Source organism: Podarcis melisellensis (assembly GCF_964234715.1).
Source record: "Podarcis melisellensis genome assembly, chromosome: 4".
NCBI classification, from domain to species: Eukaryota; Metazoa; Chordata; class Lepidosauria; order Squamata; family Lacertidae; genus Podarcis; species Podarcis melisellensis.
The window spans coordinates 5430142-5448577 of record NC_138531.1 but is presented as its reverse complement, the minus strand read 5'-3'; positions in this window follow the sequence as shown (position 1 = coordinate 5448577).

Here is an 18436-nt window from a genome sequence, read left to right as displayed (position 1 = left end):
CCCAAGAAAATATTAGAGAGGACCCCCCAACCCCCCCCAAAAAAAAGTTAATGGGCATTGTCATTCAAATGGTGTGTATGCGCAGTGTTAGTGATCAATATGTGGGGCAGGGCTTATCTGCCCCTCAATATTTTATTCAAGTTGGCATCCCTAAAACAAATAGTGAGATTTCAGGGTGTCCAGTGTAAATCAGAAAGTAGAAGTAGACCGTACCACATCAAGCTGCAGCTTGGGAATACAAATTTGAAGGCCTCCACATTTGAAGACAAAGCAAAATCTTGCTAGAGGGAAAGAAGAGTTCCTTTCTGTGCTAGTTTCTACAAACATTTCTGCAAGCAGAAATGTTACCTTTAAGAAATGAGAATGTTAAAAAAAGGCCCTGCCTGCATTCTAATGTTACTCTCACATTCTCGTATTCCCTTCCCATTTCATTCTCCTGCGCGCATGGACCAGGTCTGAGGCTGCGTATCTTCCTTATATGTGGAAGGAAAGGAAAAATAAAACTGAAGACCCCCTTCTGACAGAAACAGTTAATATTTCATAACATGATTGAAGCATCCATACAGACCTTTTCTACATAGGCCGTCTTGTTTGAAGGTTGCATCCAAACAATTATACTGGTTTTTTAAAAAGGTTAAAAAATGATGAAGTCATTAAAATTTTAAAAGTTACAAATTATCCTGTGAAGCTTCACTGGCTAGAAATTAGCCTTTGCTATAGCTTTCTGCTAACAATCTATAGATCATTTTATTATTCATGAATTTTAGTAATTTTCAGGACACCATAGGTCATATTGTGCTCATTTATTTGCTAAACACCTTGCTCTAGTATTCCTTTGTTGAAAAATTGCTACTATTTACTTCCTGAGAGACAAGCGAGCAACAAAGTGGCAGCATTTGGCCCCAGACATCCTGCTTCCAAGGCAGCATATACATCTTGCTGTCAGTGAAATAAATGAGCCTTTAAATTGGCTGCAAAGCTTTAAGAACTCAAATTTCTGTGTCTAGTTATCAAACAGAAAAGTTCAGAATGCCTGCCAATAGAAGACGTAATTGTGACAAACGGTAACATTTTACCTTTAACTTTTCACTCTCAGCACTACAACTCCATTAGAAGAAACCTCTAACAAGTGTCCTTCATGGATTCATGCATGTGTGTGTATATAAATACACAAGGACCAAAGCCTTAGTTTTATGTTGATATATTTCTGTTAGGGGAGATGGAGGAAGAGTTTGCTTAAAATTGTTTTATACATGGAACCCAGCCATTCTGACCCAACTAAGCTTTGGATCAATTAGACGGCCTCTTTTCCCAAGGGCCTGCTTAGTTCTAAGACTATCATGCATTGTCATATTGCCATTGTTGGTGTGTTTTTTTAAAAAAATCCAACTAATTGTACAAAAAACCCCCACATATATAATACATACAATATGAATGAAAGAGCCCCATGCTGTATTGTGTTTCTACTGCATAAGTGATTTTATATAGTTATCAGCATTGTTGCAGGGGTCTGTTTATATGTTGTTTGCTTTAAGAAACCTGTAGTGTATAGGCATATAATATCCATGTAATATCATATGTATAATGATGCATGTAATATGTGAAAAACGTTTGTAGGTTTAACAGAACCAGGAGGAAAATAATTTGCTTCCCATTGACATCAAGGAGAAGGATGGCCCAGTATACCTGAAGGAGCATCTTCACCCCCTTTGTTCAGCCCAGACACGGAGGTCCTCTTCTGAGGGTCTTTTGCTGGTTCCCCCACTGTGAGAAGCGAAGTTATAGGGAACCATGCAGAGGGCCTTCTTGGTAGTAGCACCCTCCTTTCAGATGTCAAGGAAATAAACAACTATCTGGCTTTTAGAAGACATCTAAAGGCAGCCCTGTTTAGGGAAGTTTTTATGTTTGATGTTTTATCATTTTTTACTAATCTGCTGGGAGCTGCCCAGAGTGGCTGGGGAATAAATAATGCAATTATTATTATTATTATTATTATTATTATTACTACTACTACTACTACTACTACTGCTACTGAAATCCATGTGGACAAGTTTGACATCAAGACATCAAGGAAAAAAACTTTATGCCTTGTAGTGAGTGGTTAAGCTTTGAATCAGGAATCAGGAAACTGCTTTATCATGTGTGCACTAAGGGGGAAATCCCCCCCCCCCTTTGCAGAAATTTGGAGACTGCATTACATTATACCAATCTCAGTTAGAATACTTCACATGACCAATATTGTCTTCTAAAAACTGTTGCAAGGAGGGAGGAGAGACAAAACCAGTAATAAAACCAAGACTTGATGTAGGTTGTCCCCTCCCCACTCTAAAATAGCTGCTTATTTCTTCACAATTACTGATAAAAGTTCCATTCTCTTAATAACATGCATATTGGATTTGCAGGCTCTCACATTAAGTGTTTTGTGTAATGTAAATGTAGTTGGAAAGCAGTTAACAGAAGTAATAACTGTAAAACAGAATGAAATAAAAAGAATAATGTGCAAGCAGCCTTCCTCACTTCGTCTTCTGAAACTCTCATCCTTAGTGGGGCTGCAGATATGTGCAAACTAAATCATTTCAGTTGCCAAAAGATGGGGCTATTTTGTGCTCCATTGCTATGGCCAACATTAGTGCAGCAGACATTGCATATTCTCTTGCTGTGTCTGCATCATATAGGGTGGTCCAAAGTTTGGGTGTGATGCACAATTCTTTTCTAATTCTTTGGGCTATTATTCTCATTGGTTGACACCCTTGGCAGTTTCTTGCACCCATACAAAGCACTGACATGCATTTCTACCTCATCGTGAATACACTCCTGGAAAGGTGGGTGTATGTTTTTCGGTGACATGAAATGTTTATTGTGTAGTGTAATGGTTTTCAGGATTGTATAGGAAAAGACTGCACATTCTGTGATATATTTTTGTTGGACAAACTCCCTTTGGAGTTAAAATTTGAGGGTTTGTGAAGCCCTTGCAGATTGGCAGTGTTGCAAGGCAATTTCATTTCTCAGTGGTAAGAAGAATCTCCATTTCAAATATCATTGATTTACATTAACTTTGTGCAAAATTAAAAAAAAAATGGCAAGGGTTTAACAGTACAAATTGATGGCAGGCAGTGGAATTATTATTATTATTATTATTATTATTATTATTATTATTATTATTATTATTAATTGAATTACTATTATTAATTGAATTTATATACCGCCCTATACCCAGAGGTCTCAGGGCACACACTCAGGGAACAAAATCAAAATATAAAACAACAAAATATATAATCAAAATAAAAACAACCCAATACCCCACCCCAAAAAAAACACATTTAAAAGGGCATAGGATGTCAATCAAATCAACCAAAGGCCTGGTTAAAAAGGAACATTTTTGCCTGGTGCCTAAAGGTGTATAATGAAGAAGCCAGGCAAACTTCCCTGGGGAAGTTCCCATTCCACGGATGGGGAGCCACTGCAGAGAAGGCCCTGTTCTTGTGTTGCCACCCTCTGGACTTCTTGAGGAGGAAGCACATGAAGGGGGGTTCAGAAGAAGATCTCAGGGTCCAGGTAGATTCATATGGAAAGAGGTGGTCCTTCGGGTATTGTGGTCCTGAGCATCAAGCCTATTGACATCAAGCCTATTTCTGTAAATTCCCAATCCTGTGTTTCCCGCCTTCAATAAAATGAAATAATAATGGAGGCAGAGGGAGACAAAACTACAACTGATTTTGTGCAACAGGACTTTAGTATCCAGAGCTACCCACCCTTGAGAACTATAGAGCATCCTGAGTGATCACATGTTATTAAGAAGGAATAATAACAATTTATAATTTATACAGTGAAATAAACATACACAACATTTTTAGAGCTAAAAAAAAGTTAGATCAATGCCTCAAAGTGTTGGCAGTATAAATGTGGAAGGAAAAGGGAGGAGCTGGAAAGAAACAGCAAAGGAAACAATCCCACTGAAAAAAAGAGAGGAGATGGTAATACGAGATTAATCTGGACAAAAATAGCTAAGCTTTAGCCCTCTTCAAGTGTCCCTCCTCAGGTGAGGTGGAGAGCAGGTCATGTTTCCTAGTCCTGCCTCATCCATCCCCCCCACCCCATCATCATGACCTAAAATCATAGAATTGCAGAGTTGGTAGGGATCCCAAGGGTCATCAAGTCCAACCCCCTACAATGCAGGAATCTCAACTATGACACTTGGCCACCCAACCTCTGCTTAAAAACCTCCAATGAAGCAGAGTCCACCACCTTCCAAGGGAGTCCGTTCCACTGTTGAACGGCTCTTACTGTCAGAAAGTTCTTCCTGATGTTGAGTCAGAATCGCCTTTCTTGTAATTTGAAGCCATTGGTTCAGGTCCCACCCTCCAGTGCAGGAGCAAACAAGCTTGTTCCCTCTTCCATGTGACAGCCCTTGAGATATTTGAAGATGGCTATCATATCTTCTCTGTCTCCTCTTATCCAGGCTAAACATACCCAGCTTCCGGGACTTCCGAGTTAGTGCCAACGCGTAATGGCGGATTCCCTCTGAGCTCCGGAGGGACCAGCTCCACGAGTTCGGGTCCTGCCGCTGCGGCAAATCGGGGACCCTTAAAAATCACAGGCGGGTGAAGCCTGTGAGCGTGGGACTCAGCGGGCACCATTTGTGCCCCCCCCGAACTGCGAAAAAGCCTTTTTAAAGGCTTTGGAATGGGACGGAGCGAGCGGTGCGGTGCTGAGAGCCGTCTGCTATTCTTGTGGAGTGAAGCCGCACAGCTGTTAGCGGAGAGCGCTGACGTCTTCCTGGCAATTGGATTCTAAAGCAACTACCCGTGAGTAGGTCTAATTTGGACTATTTAAAGATAAATTGAGTAAATTTGGCACCAAAAGGGGAAGGTATAAACAGGAAGTCTGCCTCCCCAACTTATAGACTGAATAAAGTAAAGAGACTACAAAGCGGAAACCTTCAAAGACGTCTTGTAAAGACTTAAAATCCAACACCAGAAAAAAGTGGTTTCCTCTCCAGATTGCAGGAGTGGAGGGGGAAAGATTTGATTATCTTTTACCTGCATGAAAAAGGGGGGAAAGAAAGTTTTATCCGCTGCCTCTAAACCTGGGAACGGACTGCCTAATTAGATAAGAAAGCCGATCAGTGGGAAGCCTGTCTCAAACTAGAGTGGAAAGTTAAGAACTTTTGAATTAGCTCTGCAAAAGAGATACAGTGTTTCTGGACTTCTCCTGTCTCAAAGTGGCATTTTAAAGTAACTATTTTTAAAATAACCATTTGGGGATATTGAAACTGTGACTCTTAAGTGATCTGAAGAACTTATAAAGACTTTATTTTTTTTTCTAAAAAAGTTGTGAACTGATCTGGTCCCCCTAGAGGAATACTGACATTGTTGCAACAATATCCAAGCAACTGGAAATTTCCTTTCCAAAACAAATCCTTCAGGCGTGGGACTGACCTTGGATTCTCATGAGAGTGGCATGGCAGATGATAAAGGAAAATTAGAGCTGGCACAGGAAAAAACTACTGGCACTAGATCTGGTACACAATTTAGGACTGACATTGCAGCTCAGAGAAGGGCCTCAACATCTGGAACTGCAGGTACTGCTACTTTGCAAACTAAACCAAAAGTTATGTCATCTGAAGATGTATTGACCCAGGCACTTGGTAAAATTAACGATTCTTTGGAAAATCTAGCAAGACAAGTAGCAGAGACAAACAAACAAGTGGCTGAGACAAATAAACAGGTAGCTGAGGCTTCAGCAAAAATAGATTTGAACACCACAAGCATTAATGATCTGGTGAATTCCAATAGACAGTCCATTGAAAGATTAATAGAGGAATCGGCCACAATCCGAAAAGTAGCTGAGGAAGCTAAGGAAACTGCCGCCCAAGAGAAGATTCTACCAGTATACAAGAAACTTGAGGACCATGACCTAACATTGTCCATGATTGAACTACAAGGGAAGGAGAGGAATTTGAGAATTAGAGCAATACCTGAAATTGAGAAGGACAATTTGGTGGACTTTCTCACAAAAGAATTTTCAGACTTTTGGCAACAGGACTTGGGGAAAGAAGAATTTAAAATCGTGAGTGCATTTAGAATTGGAAAAAGACAAAGAAAGAATAAGGTAAGAGACTGTTTGATTACCTTTCGAACAAAAGAAGAAAGGGACAAAATTTTGAATTTGCATTACCAAAGAACTTTGGAAATTGAAGATTCATTTGTGGAGATCTTCAAGGACATCCCAAAACACATTTTGGACATAAGGACCAACTATAGAGATCTAGTCGCCCTACTGAGGAGAAATAGAATACTCTTCAGGTGGGAATTTCCCCAAGGCCTATCTTTTAAATATAAAGAAAGGAAGATAAGAATAAGAACAGTAAACGACAAAGACAAGTTTTTGGAAGATCACGGAGAAGACTTACAGAAAGAAGCGGAATCTGGAGAAGACCCGAAACCACTGGAAAAAGGAATACTAAACATAGCAAACCTATCATTTGGATTACTTGAACCAGGGAAAGAGACACCACCGACAGAACAAGAACAGCAACTCGGAGCAGTTGGAGGTAAAGAGAAGTAACCCCATCATGGCTTTGCAACTTCTAAGCTGGAATTGTAATGGACTTAACTCCCCTCGGAAGAGGAAAGGCGTCTTTCATATATTAAAAAAGGAACAATTAGATTTGATCTGTCTACAATAAACACATGTAATGAGGTCACACAGGAAAATACTTATTAATAAGAGACTGGGACAAGAGTTTATTTCATCTGACAAAGTAAAGAAAAGAGGAGTGGTGATTTATGCAAAGGAGAGACTTTCACCTAAATTAATTTTTAAAGATGAACAAGGAAGATATTTGGCAATTGAAATTCAACACCAAGGAGAGAAATTTTTGATAGTTGGAATTTATGCGCCAAATGAGGGGAAATCTGAATTTTTTAAGAAGTTGCATGAGACTTTATTGGATCATTTGGATTATAATCATAATGTGATTTTGATGGGGGATATGAATGGAGTGGTATCTACAAACATGGACAAGGCACAAAGACAGGTAGTCACCAAAGACGGTAGACTACCTAAAACCTTTTTTGAAATGACTGACAATATGGATTTGGTGGATATATGGAGAATAAGGAACCCTCTGGGAAGAGAGGGAACCTTCTTTTCTGAAGCCAAGATGACATGGACTAGAATTGACCAAATATGGGTAACTAGAGGAATGGCACCAAAGATAAGGAAAGTAGAAATCTGCCCCAAAACTTGCTCCGATCATAACGCTGTAAGGATGGAAATGAAACAAATAGCAACTGGCTCCTTCAGATGGAGGATGAATGACACCTTATTCAGAGACGAAGAAGTCTACAAAAAGGCCCAGAAAACCTTGAAAAAAGAGTAATCTGGGACGCAAGTAAAGCTGTTATGAGAGGATTTTTGATACAACAGACTGCCATAAAGAAAAGAAGCCAAAATGAGAAGAAAGACAAAATTTTAGAGAAAATAAAGGAAGGGGAGAAGAAATTAAGAGCAAAACCAAAGTTGCAGGAGATTTTGAGAGAAATAAAATTATACCAAACACAATATATGGAATTGATGAACCAAGAAATAGAATGGAAAATTAAACAAATGAGACAAAAGACATTTGAATCAGTGAACAAATGTGGGAAACTTTTGGCTTGGCAAATGAGAAAAAGACAAAAATTAAACACTGTTACGAATCTAGAAGTGGAAGGAAAAAACATACATAACCCAAAGGAGATCAGAGACTGTTACCAGAAATATTTTAAACAATTATACTCACAAGGGCCACAGAAGGAAATGGACATAGAACGATTTTTAAAGACAAATGGATTACAAAAAATTTCTCAAGAAAGTAAATTGATGTTGAACTATAAAATATCAGAACAGGAAGTAGAAGGTGCCATCCAAAGTATGCAATTGGGCAAGTCTCCAGGACCGGATGGGCTGACTTCCAGGTACTATAAATCTTTGAAGGAGTGTTTATTACAACCTTTGAAGGAAGTCTGCAATGAAATTTTGGAAGGGAAAAGGGCACCAGAGTCGTGGAAAGAGGCATATATCACACTTATACTGAAATTAGAGACTGAAAAGACTCAACTTAAGAATTACCGCCCCATTTCGTTATTAAATGTGGATTACAAAATTTTTGCTGACATTTTGGCTAAAAGATTGAAAAAAGTATTGATGGAAGAGATTCATAAAGACCAAGCGGGCTTTCTCCCGGGAAGACATCTATCTGACAATCTGAGGAATATAATAGATATTCTGGAAAAACTAAAAGTGAATATAAACACTAAAGCAGTTTTGATATTTGTGGATGCGGAGAAAGCCTTTGACAACATTTCTTGGAGTTTTATGAAAAAGAATCTACAGGGGATGGGGGTAGGGCAAGGTTTTGAAAACGGTATAGGTGCAATATATTCTGAACAGAAAGCTAAACTAATTGTAAATAATGTGGTTACGGAAGAATTTAAGATAGAAAAAGGGACACGACAGGGGTGCCCAATTTTCCCATTACTCTTTATATCGGTTCTGGAGGTCCTGCTGAACATGATTAGAAGAGACCAGTTGGTTAAAGGTATACAGGTCGGAGCTAAACAGTACAAATTGAGAGCATTTGCAGATGATTTAGTATTGCCGTTACAGGAGCCAGAATCTAGTACCAAAAGGGTTTTAGAATTAATTCAAGAATTTGGTCAAGTGGCAGGATTTAAACTGAACAAGTTAAAAACTAAAGTTTTAGAGAAAAATCTAACATCGATTGAAAGAGAGAGGTTTCAGAATGAGATAGGTTTCACTGTGGTTAAGAAAGTGAAATACCTGGGGATTAATATGACAGCTAAAAATGGGGAATTTATTTAAAGATAATTATGAAAAATGCTGGACGGAAGTGAAAAAAGATTTAGAAATTTGGTCAAATTTGAAGCTTTCCTTGTTGGGTCAAATTGCAGCTATAAAGATGAATGTATTGCCTAGAATATTGTTTTTGTTTCAAACGTTGCAAATTGTGGACAAGATGGACTGTTTCAAGAAGTGGCAGAAAGATATTTCTAGATTTGTCTGGCAGGGCAAGAAGCCCAGAATAAAATTTAAGATATTAACTGATGCAAAGGAAAGGGGTGGATTTGCCCTGCCAGACTTTAAACTTTACTATGAATCAACAGCATTCTGCTGGTTGAAAGACTGGCTGCTTCTTGAGAACACAGACATTTTGGATCTAGAAGGTTTTAACAATGTTTTTGGGTGGCATGCATATTTGTGGTACGACAAGGTTAAAGCACATAAAGCATTTAAAAACCATATTGTCAGGAAAGCATTGTTTAATGTTTGGATAAGATATAAGGATTTATTGGAAAATAAAACCCCAAGGTGGTTGTCACCAATGGAAGCAAAAGTTCAGAAAAAGCTCAATATGGATGCCAAATGGCCGAAATATTGGGAAATCTTGGAACAAGAAGGAGATAGATTGAAATTGCAGAGTTATGAGAAACTAAAAAACAAAGTGCGAGATTGGCTTCATTATTATCAGATAATGGAGGCATATAATTTGGATAAGAAAATTGGCTTCCAGGTGGAAAAATCAAAATTAGAAACAGAATTGTTACAACCCAAAACTAAGATTTTGTCAAAGATGTATAACTTGCGGCTGAAATGGAATACTCAGGATGAAACGGTGAAATCGCTATGATTAAATGGGCACAAGATGTTGGACATAACATTATGTTTGCTGACTGGGAACAGTTGTGGACCACAGGTATGAAATTTACGGCATGTAATGCCTTAAGAGAGAATATTATGAAAATGATTTACAGGTGGTACATGACCCCAGTCAAGCTAGCAAAAATCTATCATTTGCCCGATAATAAATGTTGGAAATGTAAAGAAACTGAAGGTACATTCTTTCACCTTTGGTGGACGTGCCCAAGGATTAAGGCTTTCTGGGAAATGATCTATAACGAAATGAAAAAGGTATTTAAATATACCTTCCTGAAGAAACCAGAGGCCTTTCTCCTGGGCATGGTCGGCCAATTGGTGCCAAAGAAGGATAGAACTTTCTTTATGTATGCCACAACAGCAGCAAGAATACTTATTGCAAAGTATTGGAGGACACAAGATCTACCCACTCTGGAAGAATGGCAGACGAAGGTGATAGACTATATGGGACTGGCAGAAATGACCGGCAGAATCCGAGACCAGGGAAAAAAGCCGGCGGAAGAAGATTGGAAGAAGTTTAAAGATTATCTTCAGAAATATTGCAAAATTAAGGAATGCTAGAATGACGTTGGATAGAAATTAAGCAGTTTCCAGCTGTAATGTTTTAAGAGATATGAAAAATAAGATTTTGAAATAAGCAAAATTAATGGTGAGAACTAATAATTTGCTGAGTTAATAATTGGAACTGGAATATAAGAAAGGGAGGTATGAGGAGGTCTGGAAAATAAGTTAAAAGAAAATAAGTAAATGGAAATTTTATGTGTTTGTATTTTTTCTGTTTTTGTATTTTTTTTGTATTTTGTACGGTACTTTTGTTGTTTTTTCTTTTTGTTTTATAATGTATTTCTTTTGAAAAAGTTTAATAAATATTTATTTTTTAAAAATAAAATAAACATACCCAGCTTCCTCAACCGTTCCTCATAAGGCTTGGTTTCCAGACCTTTGAGCATCTTGTTTGTCCATCTCTGCATATGTTCCAGGATTGGACACAGGTGTGGTCTCACCAAGGCAGAATAGAGCAATACTATGACTTTCACTGATGTGGACATTGCTTCTGTTAATGCAGCGTAGAAGAGCATTAGCTTTTTTTGCTGCTGCATCACACTGTTGCCTCATGTTAAGCTTTTGGTCTACTAAGACCCCTGTATCCTTTTCACATGTACTACTGGCAAGCCAGGTTTCCCCATCTTATATTTGTGCATCTGGTTCTTCCTGCCTAAGTGCACAACCTTACATTTGTCCCTATTGAAATTCAGTTTGTTAGTTTGGGCCCAGTTCTCCAATCTGTTGAGGTCATCTTTAATCCAGATTCTGTCTTCTGCCAAAATAGCTACCCCTCCCAGTTTGGTGTCATCTGCAAATTGGATGAGCATTCCCTCAATTCAAGTCATTTATAAAGACATTTAACAACTATGAGCCCAGGATGGAACCCTGTGGCCCCCCACTTGTCAGTTTTTCCAGGGTGATGAGGAATCCTTAGTGTGCACACTTTGGGATCTGTCAGTGAACCAACTACAAATCCAACTACAGTCATACCTCGGCTCAAATATTTTCGGGTTGCGCTCCACGGTGACCTGGAAGTAACGAAGCATGTTACTTCCAGGTTTTGTGCTTGCGCATGTGCAGGCGATCAAAATGATGTCACGCACATACGCGGAAGCGGCGAAATGCGGCACACGCAGGCGCGCAGTCACGTCTTACGTTCGCTTCAGGATGCGAATGGGGTTCCGGAACGGATCCTGTTCACATCCAGAGGTACCACTGTAACAGTTACCTCGTCAGGCTCACATTTTACCAGCTTCTCTGCAAGAATGTCATGGGGAACTTTGTCAAAAGCCTTACTGAAATCAATACAAACTACATCCACAGGATTCTCCTGATCCACCAAGCTTGTCACACTATCAAAAAAAAGAAGAAGAAGAAAAAGGAATGAGATTTGTCTGGCATGACTTGTTTCAAAAAATCCATGCTGGCCCTTAGTAATTAGAGCACCCTTTCCTAAGTGCTCATGGACTGACTGTTTAATTATAGACCTTTCCTGGTATTGATGTCAAGTTGACCGGCTGGTAATAACCTGGATCTTCTCTCCCTGCCTTTTTGAAGGTGGAGGAAACATTTACCTGCTTCCAGTCTGTAGGGACCTCACCTATTCTCCAATATTTCTCAAATATGTGAACATTTTGGTTTTCTTTTGCTTTAGTCTACACGTGCACGCCTTGTTTTTAGTGCATTATGATGCCTCTGGTTCATATGTTGGGGTGACTTCAGCTGTCTTACATGACACTTTTCTTTGGAGCACCACACCGTAAAAAGAACTCTATTCTTTTAAAGGGAGGTTGGGGTCAGCAGCAGATTGCAATACTTTATCTGCAACCCAGCTGCTCCCAATGAGCCTAGTTTCATATATATATATATATATATATATGCAGGTTTTGGTGTCCTCGGGTGTCTTCCCGTGTAAAAGTTGGGGTGTCTAGGCGACGTTTCGACGAGGTCTCACTCGTCATCTTCAGGCTGGTGCTTTCGGCTTCTTGTTACTGGAACAGAGCAGGATCTCAGTGTTTGAGTTCCTATAAATACTGTTGAGGGGGTGTGGTGTATAGCCTCCAATGTTCTGGGCAGAGAGGAAGTTCCCAGGCTAGTGTGCCTTTTCTTCTTTTGTTCCTTAATTACTTGAGGGATATCTTGAGTGATTTCTTGAGTGATATCCTGAGTACCACTTAGGTGGGTCATTAAGTGTGGATTAGTTGCTAAAGTCTTTGTGTCTTGACCTCTTGAACTTTGTGAAGAGTTTTTCTGAGAAGATGGCTGTACTGCACTTAGTTGTGCTCTGGCTTGGCTTCGTGTATAGGGGCGAGCTGTGGTTTTGTGGCCTGTGTCAGCCAGATCTGTGTAGGGATTGCAGGGGGGTGCAGCATCCGGAGGTGCCACCATGGTTTGGCTACTGGATGGTGTCTGTAATTTATCTGTGGAGAGGGTCTGGGTTTGGGTCTGGTGTCTTGGCCCCTAGTGGTACTCAGGATATCACTCAAGAAATCACTCAAGATATCCCTCAAGTAATTAAGGAACAAAAGAAGAAAAGGCACACTAGCCTGGGAACTTCCTCTCTGCCCAGAACATTGGAGGCTATACACCACACCCCCTCAACAGTATTTATAGGAACTCAAACACTGAGATCCTGCTCTGTTCCAGTAACAAGAAGCCGAAAGCACCAGCCTGAAGATGACGAGTGAGACCTCGTCGAAACGTCGCCTAGACACCCCAACTTTTACACGGGAAGACACCCGAGGACACCAAAACCTGCATTCCTGTACCCGTGAAAATCTACGAAAGCATATATATATATATATATATATATATATATATATATATATAATTTTCAAATACAAAACAAAATTATTCACTCCATACATCTTAGTTACATCTTATTCTCTTTTTTTGGACTACCCTCAACTTGTCTGCAAATCCTTCATGTTTTAACTTTAAACACGTTTCTTTTTCCCAATGAGCCTAGTTTCAGCAGAATTGGACACAGAGTGGTACCTTGGTTTATGAACTTAATCCGTTCCGAAATTCTGTTCTTAAAGCAAAGCATTCATAAACCAAGGCGTGCTTTCCCATAGCAGCGGTGGACTCAATTTACAAATGGAACACACTCAACAGGAAGCAGAACACATTCTGCTTTCAAGGCAGAGTTCACAAACCAAAGCACCTACTTCCGGGTTTGCAGTGTTCTTAATCCAAGTTGTTCATAAACTAAGCTGTTCTTAAACCAAGGTATCGCTGTACTGATTTTCCCTGAGATCAGATACAATATAATGGAAATTCCCCTTCTGTGACAATGCATGCATAGGATATCAAATGTTTTAAATCAACAGCATCATTAGCTGAGACCTTTAGCAATCAAGCAGTAGCAGCTTACTTTAAAATGTCACACTTTGCAATAAAATAATTTTATTGACAGAATTCTGAAAAAAATGTAGGAAATGTGAGTGATGGATGAGGAACTAACATTTTGATGCACTTCATCACATGTAATTAAACACCGATAATCAGATTTATTCCCCCCACAAGCAACAAAGTGTTACCTGTGAGTCATGCAGTCCATCAATCAGGAAAAATGGCTAACTTCCCATTTTAATTAAGTACATGATCTAATGATATTTTCCTCTCAAATAGAAAATATATATTTCATAATAATTGCCTCACATTTGCAGGAAAAGAGCAAAACAATCATACAGGGCAATCACTTGTGTTATTTAGATGTAATTTTGCCTTTTGGGGAAATATATCAAATGTGTTTCTTACTGAAAGCACCATAGTTCAGTAGAGCATAGCAACCCTTTTGGGGAAAAAATATAGAATTAAGCAGAAGAAACAAGGAATTAAACAAATGCAAACACTAACATGAAGTAAATGAGTACTTTTACAAATCTCCAAAGAAAACCACTAGGGGGAGACATTTTAAATGAGAGGTTATCCTGAAACCAAGGATTGATTGTAGAAAATAATCTCTCTCTCTCTCTCTCTCTCTCTCTCTCTCTCTCTCTCTCTCTCTCTCTCTCTCTCTCTCACACACACACACACACACACACACACACACACGGGAGGGCGGTCTGAGAGCCATTACACTGCAGACACTCTTAAGAAAAAATGTCTTAGAGTGGGAAAATGACTCTCAGAGAAAGTTAAATTTCTGCATTGAAATAGGCTCAAATATCAAGCTGCTCCCATGACACCACTAATACACAAATAAGCAACAAACAGGGCAAAACTTTACTCGGATGTAAACCTCACTGAGTGCAATGGGGGCTTGCTTCGAGGTAAATGTGTACGGGACGGCAGCTTAATACATCTCCTGTATTAACTTGCCAGGTTGCAGCTTTGTTCATTTTCCTCAGATTGAGAGTTTTGAACTTGCTCACAATGTTGTCAAATCAGATTAAAACATTCAAATGCCTTATTCAGCAAAATATCATCTTGCTGCTGCATTTCTAAAAGGCATATTCTATTGTAGTTTGCTGTTGAAAACAAATAGTTATACTTGTTTTGATTTAAACTCCAGAAGCTTTGAATGTAGTGAAGCTTCAGCAAGTCCTTTGTTTTGTGAAATATTTACTTCATTATATCTATTACTGGTTTGCAGGGAACATATGTTAATTTTTTAAACAATAATTATTAGGGAGTATCAGAGGTGACACATTATAATGTAGCCAAACATACTCAATGCATTACACTAACTGAAGGCAACATTGTCCCACATTAACTCTACATCTTTCCCCAAATCCTATGGATTCTGTGTGATGTTCAAGAATGGATAAGAATGCTTTGCACACCAAGATTTAAATGTATTCCCTAAATACTAGGAAGCATGCAACAGCTTGTTTTGCTAATTAACACTGCGGGTTTTTCAAAGGATATTTGGTAGACAGTATATGAGGGATAAGTTATTTTTATTTGAACAGAATATGAAAACCTCCTCAAACAGTAACAATCCCCCCCTTTAAACAGTAAACTTTCTTAAACGGCAATAAAGATCTTACACCGATAAATAACTGCAAAGGAACAATTCCAAAGAAACAATTCTCCCAGCAGACCTTCACCCACATCCAACACCTAGGAAGCCTCAGCAGTGTTTGGTCCATCCTCGTCCTCCTTGACTGCGTTGCCCTGCACCATTGGTACCGATTAGGGCTCCCAATCTGGGCAACCCAGCTCCAAGGGCAGGAGTGCTCCTGCGGGGACTCACAGGAAGGGTGGCTGCGCAAGGCCAACCCGACACCTCACTTTTCTTGCGCGTTTTCCACTATACAGCTCCCTTTCAAACACAGAGCTTTGATGTAAGTGAGCATAAAGTAGGTTTTTCATCCATTGTGTATTTATATATTCAATTAAATATATTAATTATTTATATTAAATAATATTAACTATCTTGCAGTCACCTGTGGGTTCTGTGTTGAAGTACCCTTGCAGCCTACTTGGTCTGAGAAGTTGGACTGCCCTGTGTTGGAGGTTGATAGACATCGTCCATAATAGAGGGTCCAGGGTGGCCAAATAATTTGTAGATACTTGCATGCACACCTTATGTAACATAGTTCTATCGTTAAAATTTATTTGGTACACACCAAAACAATAACAATAACGTGTATGCAAGGGCATCATTTGACCTTAGTTCAAAGAGTTTTGAACATACTTTTAAACAACAGGATCAAACAAAGCTGCGTGTTTTCTAAATAGAAATCTCTAGAATTTTTTTAACACCTCTTACTATTTGGCTTTTTGGGGGTGTCTAAATTTCTTGGGCATAAATTCCCCCGCTAGAAAGGATTTCACATTTTGGAGATGATCATGGCAATGGAGGTGTTACAAAGACATGTTTTTGTATGAACTTCTCTGACAGATGTTATACTTTTAAAATTTCAACTTCAGATAAAAGGATGTAAGCTTTTAAGAAACACAAAGAATTCACTTTTCAGCTGCTCTCCTTTTTACAGACTGGAGTGCAAGAGACAGAAGTGAGAGATAAAAACAAAATAGGGATGGCTTCTCCCTGCTATGATCAGTCCTAGTTTCCAGTGCATGTACATTAGAACCTAGAAACACCCATTAGTTTCTACAATATGTCTTCTCTGTCTGTAGAAAATGGAGAGTTCCCTTCTGCTCTGAATGCTTTGCTTCCACTGGAAATGTTTTTCTGATCTCTTTTAAAGTGCTGTATTAAGATTTAGGTAGCAAAATGGCAGGGGCAGTACTTTCCAATGGGCTTTATGGATATACGTAACTCCCAAATCAAGAGCTAAATGTCACATCCTGACTTTTAACTGAGAGTTTTAAAAACACCCCATATCCAGATTTCTCTGGTCACTGACGTTCCTTTGGAAATATATGCTCCAAATTTCAGCTTCCTATCCATTGTGGGTATAACATAAGCATTTGAGGGTACACTTTTTACCTAATTTGGGGGGGGGGAGTTGTAGAAATGTCCATTCTGAGACTTCTTAATTCACACATTGTCTTTAGAGCAAAGAATTTGACAGGGCAAATGTGCTCCATGAAGGTTAAATTGAAAGATTAGGCAAATATGTTGGAAGCAGCACTGACTATCTGCTCCTTGGCTCACAAAGCAGAACTGATTTTCCTGTCTCCCTGCCAATATATAGACAGTGGCATCAGTCTGAGGGAAGGAGTAAGAATGTACTAATTCCCAGAAACTGTTTCTATGACTTGCAATGAGCACTTGAAAATCCCAGGAACACCCCTTTCTCTAGAAAGAGGAAGGGCAGATCCAGACCATACATTCATGCCATTCCCAACACACATTTCAATATACATTTTAATGGCATGCATCTGCCTGAAGTGCACCAATGTTGTGTAGGTGTTAGTTTGTTATCACCTCAAATCTATTTATTATTTTCATTGCATCCTACACTTTGTTGAAGGGAAACTCCCCACCAGAGTAGAAATCATATATCAAACAGGTGGAAAGCTTTTTAATCTGAGCAGGCAGAAAGCAAAGAGTAAGGTTACCGTAACTTCCGTCATGGAGCTTCAGTATGCTGATGACAACATAGTGTGTATACGCTCAGAGGATGACCTCCAAACCATCCTAAATATCTTTGCAGCAGCTTACAAAAAGCTTGGCCTGTTGCTCAACATCCAAAAAACCAAAGTGCTGCACCAACAAGCACAAGACAACCCCTCTGCAACGCCACAAATCCAGCTCAATGGTGTAATGTTGGAAAATGTCAATTACTTCTCCTACCTGGGCAGTTACCTTTCCACAAGGGCTGACATTGATGCCGAAATCCAGCATTGCCTGAGCTCTGCGAGTGCAGCTTTCTCCCGATTGAAGTGCAGAGTGTTTGAGGACTGGGACATTCACAGGGAAACCAAAATGCTTGTTTACAAAGCTATTGTACTACTAACCTTACTGTATGCTTGTGAAATGTGGACCACATATAAATGCCATCTCCTCAACAGATTCCATCAATGGTGTGTCTGAAAATTTTTACACATCACTTGGCAAGACAGGCGAACTGGAAGAAGCAAAGATCACCAGTGTCAAAGCAATGATTCTTCAACATCCACTTCGTTGGACTGGTCATGTTGTGCTGATGCCTGATTATCATTTCCAAAGTAGCTACTCTATTCCAAACTTAAAAGTGGAAGCTGTAATGCTGGTGGTCAACAAAAGAGGCAAATCTAAAAAAATGTAGTATAAACAATGACAACTGGGAAACACTGGCCTGCAAGCGCTCCAATTGGAGAACAGCCTTTACCAAAGGTGTCATGGACTTTGAAGACACTCGAACTCAGGACGCAAGGGAGAAATGTGCTAAGAGGAAGGCATGCTTGACAAATCCACACCACGATCAAATCCCATCCAGAAACCTGTGTCCCCACTGTGAAAGGACGTGTGGATCCAGAATTGGCCTCCACGGTCACTTACGGACTAACTGTTAAGACCATGTTCATGGAAGACAATCTTATTAAGCGATGAGTGATCACCAAAGAAAGAAGAAGTTTGTCGGTCTGGGAAGGTCGAGGTTCAAATATCTCGGTTCAAATCCCTGCACAGTCATCAAGCTAACTGAGTAACCTTGGACCAGTAACACTCTCTCAGCCTAACCTATGTCACAAGGTTATTGTGAAGTAGGAGACACACATACACCACCTTGAATGTCTTCAAAAGTGGGATATAAATGTAACAAATAAG